The sequence below is a fragment of the Melospiza georgiana genome, chromosome 26 (assembly GCF_028018845.1).
Source record: "Melospiza georgiana isolate bMelGeo1 chromosome 26, bMelGeo1.pri, whole genome shotgun sequence".
Taxonomy (NCBI): Eukaryota; Metazoa; Chordata; class Aves; order Passeriformes; family Passerellidae; genus Melospiza; species Melospiza georgiana.
In genome coordinates this window covers 7,135,625-7,148,369 of record NC_080455.1, presented here as the reverse complement: position 1 = coordinate 7,148,369, position 12,745 = coordinate 7,135,625, and the positions used below count along the sequence as shown (strand labels likewise).

Genomic DNA, 12,745 nt, shown 5'->3' with positions numbered 1-12,745 from the left:
AGAGAAATCTGTGTGTTGGGAAAGGCTGGATATTCAGTCCCTCTTCCCTTCCACGTTGAGATGCAAATATATATCTTCTCTTATAAATAACTTGGATTTTATTTTGCTGCTTTTGGTGTAGGATAAAGCCCGGCCTGAATCAACGTGTTCCAGATCTGCAGCTGCTGGGCTGAAAAGATGGAGACTGGAAAACATCCCTGTCCTGGGAATATTGCGCAGCAAAAGGAGGGGAAAAAACAAATCCAGAGAATCCACTTCTGCAGAGAGACTGGATTAATCTCGGTTTTGAGTAGAATAAACTGTTCAGACCAAAGAGAACGGGAAGAAAGCGTGAAATAACATTTGAGGATGAAAGTGGAACACCAGAGTGGGGTGGAATAAAAAAAAACCAGCACAAAGCCAGGTGGCTGCTCGCTACAAACACTTTTATTTATTAATAAACACAACACACTCCCGACATTTGGCTGCTTGACAGAATCCTCAAAAGCTTTGGCAAGGGATCAAAGCTGTGCCGGGTTCCTGTCCCTGCCCAGGAGTGACGGTGCGAGCTGGAAATGTCCCTGCGTGCCAGCACAGGGGATGTGTCCCCTCAGGGTGGCGTTGGGGACACTCTGCTGCTGCTGCTGTCTGAGGTGCTGAAGCTGCACGGCCTGCCTGAGCTGGGAACCCAAACTGGTTTGAACTGGGAGCTGGGATTCCCGTTATACCAGCCCAGGGCACAGACGTGTGAATTTCGGGATAACTTTGCTCCATTGCAGCGCTGCAAGCTCAGGGGGCGCCTGGAAGCCTTTCAGGATAGAATGGATGCCCAGGCAGAGCTCCCAGGCTGTGGTTTTGGGGTGATTCGTGCAGGTTTTCTCCCTCAGATCCGGGCTGCTGCAGAGGAGAGAGAGGCTGTGACTCACCGGGCCTGTGTGCTGAGCAGCCGGTGTGGAATCTAAACGGGCAAAACCTGGCACAGTTCCCTTCAAACCACGCTGAGCTCCCCGTGTCCCCGCAGACCAGTGGCTGGGATTCACCAGAAGAGCAGCAACACGGGTGAATTAATATTTAAAGTGTGTTTTGTGCTTGCAGGAGCGGCAGGGCGCAGGTGACGGTCCCCAGGTGCTGCTGAGCAGTGCCAAAGCCCAGCAGCTGGAGGGAAATGCCACTTTATAATCACTTTATTCCCCCCCTGCTCTGGTCATATTTTTTTTTTATTTTAAAAATCATAGAATTCCAGGCTGGTTTGGGGTGGAAGGACCTTAAATCCCATCCATTCCCATGGCAGGGACACCTCCACTATCCCAGGTTGTTCCAGCCCCATCCAGGCTGTCCTCGGGCACTTCCAGGGGTGGGGAATCCACACCAATGTCTTCCAGTGCCTTTCATAATGAAGAATTCCATCCAAATTCTCCATTTTCTTCATTTTCTGTCTCTGTTTATTGCCCTTTTCTTTCCTTTTCCCTTAAAACCAATCCTAAATGAAAATGCCTTAAAATTTTATTTATTTCACCTTTATTGCCTTTTTCTTTCCTTTTTCCTTAAAACTAAATGAAAATGCTTTAAAATTTTAACTTATTTATGAATGCCAATAAATGAAAGAACCAACCGAGTGGTATTCAATTTATTGAATACCAGTAAATGAAAGAACAACAACGAAAAATGTTTTTAAACAGATTTTTTTGGTCTATACGCTGACAAAATTCCAATTTATTTTTTTTAAGGGTTAAATCCATAGGGAAAAAATTGGGATTGAGTTTTTCCGGTGCAGCTGGGCCATTTCCCCTGAGCTGCCACGAGAGGGACACAGAAGGAAAGCAAAAGGAGCTGGGAAGGGAAGGATCCAAGGAGCAGCTCGAGGTGGGATCACAGCAGCCCATTTCCCTTTTGTTTGGGAATCACAGCATTCCTACAGCTCCCATAAAACCCTAAAAAAAAAAAATCCATAAAATCCTAAATTCATCCCGTAAAATCCTAAAAAATCTTCACAGATAACGAGCTAAGAAATTTGAATATTTAAAATGAGTTTTTTTTTCCCAGATTTTCCTCATTTCCCCTCAGCTTTTTCCCTTTAGAATGTCAGGACAGGGAGGGGTTGGGCTGGCTGGGATTTTGTTCCATCCTGAGCTCCTGGAGCAACAAATCCCCCAGGATTTTGTGGGTTTGGGGAGGTAATTCTGTTTATTCCCAGGGAATTTGTGTTTGGGGAGGTAATTCTGTTTGTTCCCAGGGAATTTTAACTAATTACCAGCTGGTGATGCAAATGCCAGGAAATCCCAAATCCCATAAAATTCCTGCATGGAACAAAGGCCCCATGAAACCCCCTGAAGTAAATATTGAATATTTCGTGGGCTCTTATGGAATTCAAATCCCAGGCCTGCAATGCCCTGGCTTGGAATTAATGCAGAGTGGATTTTTAGGGATCTGCAGTTGATTCATCCTTAATGTCAGCAAAGCCCTGGCTGGGCAGGCTGGGATTGGGATGAAAATGCTGAGAAAAAGGAAAATGGGAGGGAAAAAATCCTTATTTTTAAAAAATTATAACTTTATGGGCTTCAGTCTTACTCTTCTGGGACAACATTTTAATATCACATTGAAAGACCCATTGAGTGCTGGGACACTGAGTGGTCATTTAACATATATATTTATACATTTATATAACTATTTTTATTTTATACTTATATAATATACTATTGTATTTATTTATTTTTCTATTTTTGTATTTATATTTGATATTGTTGTGTATTCCTAATTGATATTTATTTTATAATTTCATATATTTATGTTTATTTTTGTATTTTTATCAAGCCCTTCAATGCCAAGAATGTTTTCACAAGCCAAGAACATCTCCAAAAAGTGTTATTAAATATATGTCAGAATTTCTCTAATTTGCCAGAAATTTTAGTGCAACAGGAAATGCAAATCCAGCTCTGATTTCAGTGGAGAAAATTCACAGAAAAGGGTTTTTCCTCAGGATTTGTTTTTGCTTTTATCCCTCAGCAAATTGTGATAAATCTGATTAATTTTGATTTACCTGCAGGTTTAATTGGGGATAAATATTCCCAGAACAAATCACGGGGATGTAACACCATGAAGGAAAAGGAGGAGAAGATTTTGGCCAAAATCCAGGAAGTTTGAATGAAGACAATTCTCAGAAATTAATGGTGAGTGACATTAAAAGATAGCAGATAATAGAAGATAACAGGTAATAAAAGATAAATAATAAAAGATAACAGCAGGAGATGCAAAGGAAATGAAACTTGGTGCTCTAAACCAGCTCCAAATGGACACTAAAATAAATGAATAAATAAACTCCAATAAATTGGGGTTGAATATTAAAATAAGAATTAAGAATACTGAGTTTCAGTAGGAAACTTGAAATCCTTCCCTCCAAAATTGTGTTAAAATCCCCTTTCCTTGAAAAGAGCTGAAACAACAGGACAGGACCTGGATTCAAGGAATTAGTGCAGGATAAAAGCTTTTTATGGCAGAACTTGTGCCCGTTGTAGGTTCAGAACCACCATGGGAAGGTAAAACTCACTAAGAAAAAAGCAAGAGTTCCTAAAACCCAAGGAAGAGCTGCTGGAACTCCTGAATTTATTCAAGGAGAACTTTGGGAGGATCTGTTCCCCATTAAAGCTGCCTCTGGAAGGAGCGGAGTTGTTAAAAATCCTCAATTTCCAAAGCTCTGGGGGAAAACAAAAATAAAATAATTTAAAAAAAGGGATTTCTCCAGAGCAGATGTTGTTGGAGCTGAGCTAAAAAACAAAATGTGGAGCTGTTGATGGGCTCCAAAATGTCCCTGTTTGTTGGGATTGCTGGCAGCTTTCCTGGGCAGATGCAGGGGTTGTGGAGTAATGGAAAATGCAGATTTCCCACAGGGCCCTGGGGCTGCTGAGCCTCCCCAAAACCAGGGGAAAATGGGAGATTTCCAGGTTATCCCATGGGAATTTGGGAGTGTGGGCAGGTTTGGATTTCTCCTCACATTTTGTGCTAAAGCAGGTTTTCCGTCCTGGGGCAAGGCAGAACACTCAGAGTTAAACCTGAGCTTGGGTTTGTATCTTCAATGAAAAAAAAAAAAAATCCCTTCAAAATCAGGAATCTTGGAGTCCTACCCTGGCTTTTGGTGTAATGGAATAACATATTTACATTCTCTGCATAGAAAATAAATCCTCCCAAGGAAATCCTTCTTTCCTGCTGTGGAAAAATCTTAATTTGGCTCTTAATGATGAAATGATGCAAGGAATCAATAATTGGGGTTTGGCTGAGTGTCCCAACGCGTCCAAGCTGTGTTTGGCCACACCAGGACTTCAGGAGGGCTCCAAGACCAAACACCCTCACCCAAAAATGGCCTGAAACAGGAAAATTTCGTTTTCTGGCTTCCATCCCTGAAGAATTTTCCTTTTCAGTCCCTTTTGATGTTGAATTTGCCCAGCTTGGCCTTATCTTTACCTTGCAAATTCTCCAAGTCTGGAAAACAAGGAGTGTAAAGTCATTTATGCTTCCACAGCTATAGGAAAAACTGGTGACATTTCATCAAATTTAAGTTTCCTTTTCTTTTTTTTTTTTTTTTTTGCTGAACAAAAATACAAAAATCAAACAGAATGGAGGGACCCCAGAAGTGTTGGAGCTGCTTTGCCGTGGTGGAGGGCCCCGCACGGAGCTGTTTGCGGTGTCTGGGGATGCTTTGGGGAAGGACAAGGAATGTTTTGATGTTTTCCTTGCAGCATTCTGTGGATTTCAGGAGGGAGCCGGCCAGGGCTGCCCTCGGGCCGTGAATGGTCCCAGTGTGGTTTTGTGAGGCCTTCCCAGAAGTGAGGAGCTCCTTGGAAACGAGCCCGGGAACCATCAAACAGCCTGGGAGGAGATCAAGGGGGCTGTGGGCTCCCAGGCTGTCCCACAGCCCCAGAGGGGAACATTCCCTCTGCAGCGTGGCCCCAGCGCCCTGGAGCAGAGCAAACAGAGCAAGCAGAGGAAACAGAGGCACCCTTGAACTCTGCCTGTGCCCCTACGTGCTGGGAAGGCTTCCCTTATCCCCCAGTGTTCAGGGATATTCCAGCTGCTCCTTTCCCTTTTCCCCTCATCCCCCAATGTTCAGGGCTCGTCCAGCTGCTCCCTTTGCCAGGGATGATCCCTTTTCCCTTTTTTCCCTTTTTCCACATGGGCAACGAGGCTGGTGAGGGACCCAAAGCACCATCACTGTGGGGAAACCATCCCCACATTGCGTTGTGCTCTGGCACAAACACAGGCACAGCAAATGAGATCAGAATATTCTTGGGAGGAATTGTGCCTTGCTCTTCTCTGTGCAGAGCAATGTGGGGCTATTTCCTGACAGGCCAAGGAACCAAAGCACCATCACTGTGGCTGAGCAATCCCCACGTTGCATTCTGCTGTGGCACAAACACAGAAAATGAGATAAGAATATTCTTGGCAAGATTTGTGCCTTGCTTTTCTCTGTCAAGAGAAATGTGGGGCTGCACACTTGGTCCTGACAGGCCAAGGAACCAAAGCACCAACAGTCCCCACACTGCATTCTGCTGTGGCACAAACACAGGCCCAGCCAATTATAAGAATTGTGTTTTTCCTTTCTCTGAGGTCCAGAGAATGTGAAACCCAGAAATATTCTTGGGAAGAGCCGTGCCTTGCTCCTCTCTGTGCAGAGCAATGTGGCGGCACAGGCCGGGCTGTTTTCCCTGATTTATGAGCAAACAGGAGTTTGCAAAGGGCCTCGGGAGCCTGGCCCAGAAATCCATGAGCCTGATGTCATGTGGAGAGGGCCCAGAACACAGAATTATTTTTATGGAGTTGTTAGCAAGTGTTATTAAAAAATTGAAATGTTCGGTTGGAATTTATTTTCTTGGCTATAGGATGAGGACAGAGCAAAAGTCCTGGAATGGATGTGGACAAGACATCCCAGTTTTAGGCCACTCTTCCTGGCTCCAGATGAGAGCATGGCTTTGCTGGAAGAGGGGATTGCAAAAGGGGATGTGAGGGAGGTCTGGAGCAGTAATTTTAAACAGCGCTTCAGCCATGATGTCATTTCAGCTGAAAAATAATGTTCAAGTTTGGGCAAGCAGAGCCCGGGGCCAGCAGCCAGGGTGGGGAGGAACTGCAGCAAAATGGAAAGTCCAACAAGTGGAAGGTCATGGTGGAAAACCAAATCAGAATAACCTCAAAAAAAGGTGGATGAAAACTCTGGAATTTTCTGTGAGCAGGAGGATTCCAAGGAATGGAGGGGAGGAAGATGTTCAAACCCTGGACAGGGCTTTCACTGCTCTGTCTGGAAGTCAGAAGCCAAATCCTGGAGCACAGGAACTGCCTGAAGGATTACTGTGACCCCAGACTGAGATCCCAGAGTGATCCCAGATCTTCTGCTGGGATTTAACCCAAATCCAGCCAAAAGCTGCATCCACTCCTTGCCTGGAGAGAGGCCAAAAGACCGAAACAACCAAGGGACGTTGTTCCAGTGGGCTGTTGGTTTGTCCAGTGTCACTGAGAGGTGGCACTGTCACCCTCCAACCCACTGTCACTTCTGGAAATCTATAAATGTTATCTATAGATCTATACATGTTGGGGTCAGAAATTTAAAGTGCTCTTTTTACACCTTGTGAGAGCTGCGTGTCCATGCTGTGCTATGTTGTGTCCTACAGGGGATCCCAGCTGGAACAGCTTGGCCTCAGTGTCACCCCCAGGAAAACCTCCCTGCATGGGGAACATCCACCAGGCACCCAGAGCCTGCCCAGGCCCAAAGGGTGAGGAGGAGCAGCCCTGCACTGTTTCACTGCTTCCATCACCTCCAAAAAGAAGGAGCTGAACTGTGATTCCCCCGAGGCAGCTCCCAAGGAATTTACCCAACATTCCAAGAAAAAAAAATTTTTTCTTTTTTTTTCCCCCCACCTACAGAGTTGGCTGCAAAATCTCATTCTCACTGCACAAGAGGAAAAACCATTTTGTTGGGGAGAGCCCAGTCCTGCCCAAGAGCCTTCCCCGCCGCGGCCCCCGCTTCAGAGCCGCGGGATGGCGGGGCTCCGCGCCGCCTGCAGCCGCGGCGCCCGCTTCAGAGCCGCGGGATGGCGGAGTTCCGCGCCGCCTGCAGGGACGGGCCCGCTTCAGAGCTGCGGGATGGCGGGCTCCGCGCCGCCTGCAGGGACGGGCCCGCTTCAGAGCTGCGGGATGGCGGGCTCCGCGCCGCCTGCAGGGACGCGCCCGCCATGCGCCCGCCATGCCTCCCCACGCGGACACAGTGACGGAACCCCCGCAGCAGGGATATCACTCCGCGCCCCCTCATCCAACCGCAGCGCCGCTTCCGGGATCAGCTAAACGCATGCGCAGGTCTATCTCCACGGCCCCGCCGTCACCCCCCCTCGACTGCTGTGGCCGCAGCTTCGGTACAGCCCGGTCCCGGTTCCCAGCCTCTGCACGCCGCTGTCCCGCCACAGCCGGCATCCCCGTGCCCTGTCACGCCGCTGCCGCCGCCACCGGGTCTATACACGGCACCGCAGCAGGCGAACACTGCAGCGCCTTGCATGTGTCCTTCCGCGTCTCTCCCTCTGCCGGGCCTTGATGTGGCACGGCCGCATCACCGAGAGATCCCTCCGCAGCGCGTGGTGCTGCACAACCGAAAACTGATATCCCTCCGCGTTCTCGCCTTCCTCACTCCTAGCACTGTGGGACTACTTTGTGTCACGGTTCGTCCGCACAGCCACATCCACGCACACAAAGAGGGGGAGGCTGGAGTATGACAGCTGCTTTCATAAATACAGCACAGACAGAGAATTATTTTGCCCCTGTAAATGCCAACCCTTGGATCCCAACACAAAAAATTGGAAGGGCTTTTTTACAGCTCAAGCAGCTTCTCCCTCACAGGCCAAAATGGAATCACCTCACGGAATCTGAAACGGAATCACCTCACGGAATCTGGAATGGAATCACCTCACGGGCCGAAATGGAATCACCTCACGGAATCTGAAATGGAATCACCTCACGGAATCTGGAATGGAATCACCTCACGGAATCTGAAACGGAATCACCTCACAGAATCTGAAATGGAATCACCTCACGGAATCTGGAATGGAATCACCTCACGGGCCGAAATGGAATCACCTCACGGAATCTGAAACGGAATCACCTCACGGAATCTGGAATGGAATCACCTCACGGAATCTGAAACGGAATCACTTCACGGAATCTGGAATGGAATCACCTCACGGGCCGAAATGGAATCACCTCACGGAATCTGAAACGGAATCACTTCACAGAATCTGAAATGGAATCACCTCACGGAATCTGGAATGGAATCACCTCACGGAATCTGGAATGGAATCACCTCACGGAATCTGAAACAGAATCACCTCACAGAATCTGGAATGGAATCACCTCACGGAATCTGAGATGGAAGTGAGGGCGATGAGGATCACCCTCAGGCCAAGCTGTGGGATCAGCCCTTTCTGTGGGTTTTAAATGAATTGCCACTAATCCAGCCTTAGAAAGCTGGGCCTTGCTCAGCCTTGGGTAAAGCCTTGCACATTTTGTCCTTTTCTTGTTCCCTGTTCCACCACAAACCTCAGCTGGGGAAAGAAAAACCCAACAGAGCAAGCAAAGGAAGGGGCACCTGCAGCTGGAAATGACAAAAATCTCCTGTTCTAGGAGGAGATTTAGGACTTGGAGCTCCCCAGGAACAGCCTCTGTTCCCGCTGTGCTGGGAGCCAGCAATGAGCTCAGGCTGTGAGATCAGATTTTGCTGAGTCTACAGGGCCAGGCTCCTTCTTTCCTCTTTTCCAGGAGCTCCCCTCTCCAAGCCATGCCTGGATTTTTGATTTCCTTGGGAAGCCTCGGCCCCCTCAGCAGCTCTGTGTCCGGGACACTCAGCTCTGCCAGCACAAACGCTGCTTTTGCCATTCCCGTTCCTCCACCTGGGCCTTTGTGGGGTTCCTGGAACTGGGAGAGTTTCCTGGAAGAACAGGGCAGAATGGTTTGTGCAGAAAGGGCTGCAGAGACATCCAGGAGGCTGCTGGAACTCAGGGACAGCTCCTGGAATTCTCTCTCCTGGTGGGGATTTCTCTGGCTCGTGGTGAGCCCCCAACGTGCTCTGGCTCCAGGGGATGTTCAGGGAAAGAACCTGACCCTGTGCTGGCCAAAAGGAGCTGGAAATTCATGGAGGGAACGCTGCAAAAATGCACAGATCAACGTGGTTTCCATCTGGATTTCAAGTTAAAGGAATTTGGGACCATCACCATCAGGCCGAGCCTGTGCCCTTGCAGTTTTGGGGTGGGAAGAGCAGCTCAGATGGAGCCAGAGCTGACTCTGGATCTCTGCACAGCCCATGATCGTGAAGATGGTGATGGAAAAACAAAAAACAAAAAGCAGCTTTGCCCTTGGGGCTGTTTGTCAGCCCTGGGCGGGGCCGGGAGGAGGCACTGCCAGCTCTCTCCAGAGCCAGTTCACTCCTGGGAGATTTTCTGGAAAACTCCAGAGGTTTGGGTCAGTCTCCATCCTCCTGCTTTCTGGAGAGCTTCCCGCCCCTTGTGAGCCTGCACACGCCGATTTTCCATTCCTCTGGAAGCCACCAGAAACCCCAAAACAAGCCCAGAGCCTGGATGATGCTGGATTTTCCTCTGAGCTCATCGAGGATGTCCAAAGCAGCACCATCTGCAGATGGGGCCAAGAATCTGTAACGTCTCAAAGCTGAGCAAAATAAAACGTGTGGGAGAGGAGAGGTGGGTGATGAGGGGAGCTGAGGGGTGCAAAAAGATGGATTTGGGAGCCAGGGGCTGTCCCAAAAGCCACGAGGGGCTGAAATGAGCATTTCCACGAGTGCAGCTCTTGGTTTGAACCTCTTTAATGAATTATTTTTAATTAGATTTATTAATTACCTTCAGGAAGGAGCTGCAGCTCCAGACTGGGAGGATTCTTCTGCATGGAAGTGTTTCCCACTGCTGCAGGTTTTTATGGCTGGAATTTCCTCTTTTTCTCCTCTGGAAATTCATCTTTTTATTGGAGGAAACTGGAGAGGGCCAAAGGGCAGGGTGAGGAACCCTGAGGGTGTCCCCGTCCTTCCCCACACGCAGAGCATTGCAAGAAGGATGGAGACAAAGCTCTGCTCCAGCACCCCCAGAAGAGGAAGAATTTGATAATAAATCCATTTTCTTATTCGGGATTCTCATTTTGCCTAAGGGCAACGAGACCGCTTCAAAGAGCAGCATGGAAAATTTGCTGTTTTCTTTTCTTTGTGCTCTTCCCAAATCTCCCCATTCCACAGCAAAAAATCCCCACCTCTCCTGGAGAGTTCTCATTGTAATTCAGAAAGGTTTTCTCCCCCATTTTCCTAGATAAGAAAAAGCCCTTTTTCCTCACACAAGTGCTAAATGACTCCTATTAAAACCGAATTTAAGCGAATTTAAGTAAATTTAATCTCTTCCTGAGACGAGACAGGGAATATTACATTCAATAATCAATTTATTTCCCCCCTTTTCTCTGTCCCACTCAGTATTTCCAGTTGGGAGAAAGGGAATTAACACAACCCACGGTGATCGATCCTTTCTTCCTCTCCTTACAACCCAAATCTCATTTCCAGCACGGAGAAGGTTTCCGTCTCCTGCCAAGAGCTGGCTGCACAATCATTTGTACAGAGCACCTCTTTGATCACTGGTGTCCTGAAAGGACCTGATTGCTGCGTTTGCCTTTTTCCAGCTGTTAAATCATCCCAGATATCCTCCTGCTGGGTTTCTTTAGGGCTTTTTAATGGAAAAAGGGAAAATCGGGAGAGGAAACCCAGGTCCTGCTGCAGTCAGTGGGAGGAAGAGGCAAGAGAAGTGGGATTAGTTTTGAATTAATGAATGAAAAGTTGGTTTTTGCTGTGTGTTCAGGAGATTTGGGCAGGTTTTCCTTAAGCAAAGGCCTGGCATGGAGAATCTCTGGAGTTCCCTTGGGATGCCCATCATTTGGGACCCTGGCTCCCCAAATCCAGGAGGTTGACCACAGAAACCAGTGGGATGCATCATTTGGGATCCCTGGCTCCCAAATCCAGGAGTTTCCCCACAGAAATCAGTGGATGCATCATTTGGGATCCCTGGCTCCCAAATCCAGGAGTTTGACCCCAGAAATCAGTGGGATGCATCATTTAGGGGAAAAGGAAAAGCCAGGCTGCTTCAAACAGCTTTTGGTTCCAGGCTCTGCCGTCCCAGAGGGTTTTGGGAACACGGAGCAGTAGATGTGTGTTATTGTCATTATGGCTCTGGGAAGTGTTTTGCAGGAGAAGATCCCAAAAAAAGAAAAAGGAAAAAAGGGGAGATCAGAGCCAAAGGGCTTTGAGTGGGAAAAGCTGAAGGCTCAGAGCACGAAAGTCCCAACAATTCCCAGCAAGCAGCGATGGCTTTTCTCTCTCTCATCACTTTGCACCTCTCCCAGACAAAACATCCCCAGCCTCCCCCCGATTTTCCAGCGCAATTCCAGGGAATCCTTCCCGGATTCCTCGGCGTGTCTGGGCTCCCGCTGGCCGCCGGAGGAGGAGCAGCTCATTGTTAGGAACGATGTTAATCCCGAGCTCCAAACCTTTTATTGTCCCCGCTAGGGAAGGCCGTGAATAGTGCAGGAAAAAATGCGAGCGGTTTCCTGCGGGGGCTCGGGGAGCCCTCCGGGGGCTGGGATTGTGCCACGGATGGGCCGGGAATCGGGAATCACTCCTGGGGAATGGCTCCTGGGGAATTGCTCCTGGCCCTGGATGGGGAATCGCTCTGGGGAATCGCTCCTGGGGCTGGGATTGCGCCGTGGACCCATGGACGGGAATGCTCCTGGGAAATCGTTCTCAGCCATGGACGGGCTGGGAATTGGGAATTGTTCCCGGGGAATGGCTCCAGCCATGGATGGACCAGGAATTGCTCCTGGGGAATCGTTCTCAGCCATGGATGGGGAATCGCTCCCATTCATGGATAGGCCTGGAGTTGGGAATCGCTCCTGGGGCTGGGATTGCGCCATGGATGTGCCGGGAATGCTCCTGGGAAATCACTCTCAGTCACGGATGGGGAATCTCTCCTGGGGAATCTCTCCTGGGGAATCGCTCCGGCCATGGATGGGGAATTGTTCTCAGCCATGGATGGAGCAGGAATGCTCCTGGGGAATCGGTCCAGCCACGGGAATCGCTCCTGGGAAATCATTCTCAGCCATGGTTGGGCCTGGAATTGGGAATCACTCCTGGAGAATTGCTTCTGGGGAATTGCTCCTGGCCATGGATGGGGAATCAATCCCAGCCATGGATGTGTCAGCAATCGCTCTGGCCATGGATGGACCGGGAATCGCTCCTGGGGAATCTCTCCCAGCCATGGAAGTGCTAAGGAATCACTCCCAGCAATGGACGGGCTGCGAATCGCTCCTGGGGAATCGCTCCAGCCATGGATGTGTCAGGAACCACTCCTGGCCATGGATGGACCAGGAATCGCTCCTGGGGAGTCACTCCAGCCATGGATGTGTCAGGAATCACTCCTGGCCATGGATGTGTGGGGGAATCGCTCCCAGCCATGGATGGGGAATCAATCCCAGCCATGGATGTGTCAGGAATCGCTCTGGCCATGGATGGACCGGGAATTGCTCCTGGGGAGTCGCTCCCAGCCATGGATGTGCCAGGCAATCTCTCCCAGCCATTCATTTGGGAATCGCTCCTGGGCAATCTCTCCCAGCCATGGCAGTGCCAGGAATCGCTCCCAGGGGGTGGCCCCAGCACAATCCCCACATCCCACCCACCTGTGCAGGCTCCTTACTGGGCAGACTG

The 12,745-nt window shown here is 49.1% G+C and overlaps 1 long non-coding RNA gene across 1 annotated transcript; it reads left to right on the top strand.

Moving 5' to 3' along the window:
- The first annotated feature begins 966 nt into the window (after window positions 1–966).
- Window positions 967–3,459, top strand: LOC131093699 (uncharacterized). The gene is made up of 2 exons (XR_009115604.1): window positions 967–1,038; window positions 3,023–3,459. It is a non-coding gene; the product is annotated as an uncharacterized LOC131093699 (long non-coding RNA).
- Window positions 3,460–12,745: the final 9,286 nt, after the last annotated feature.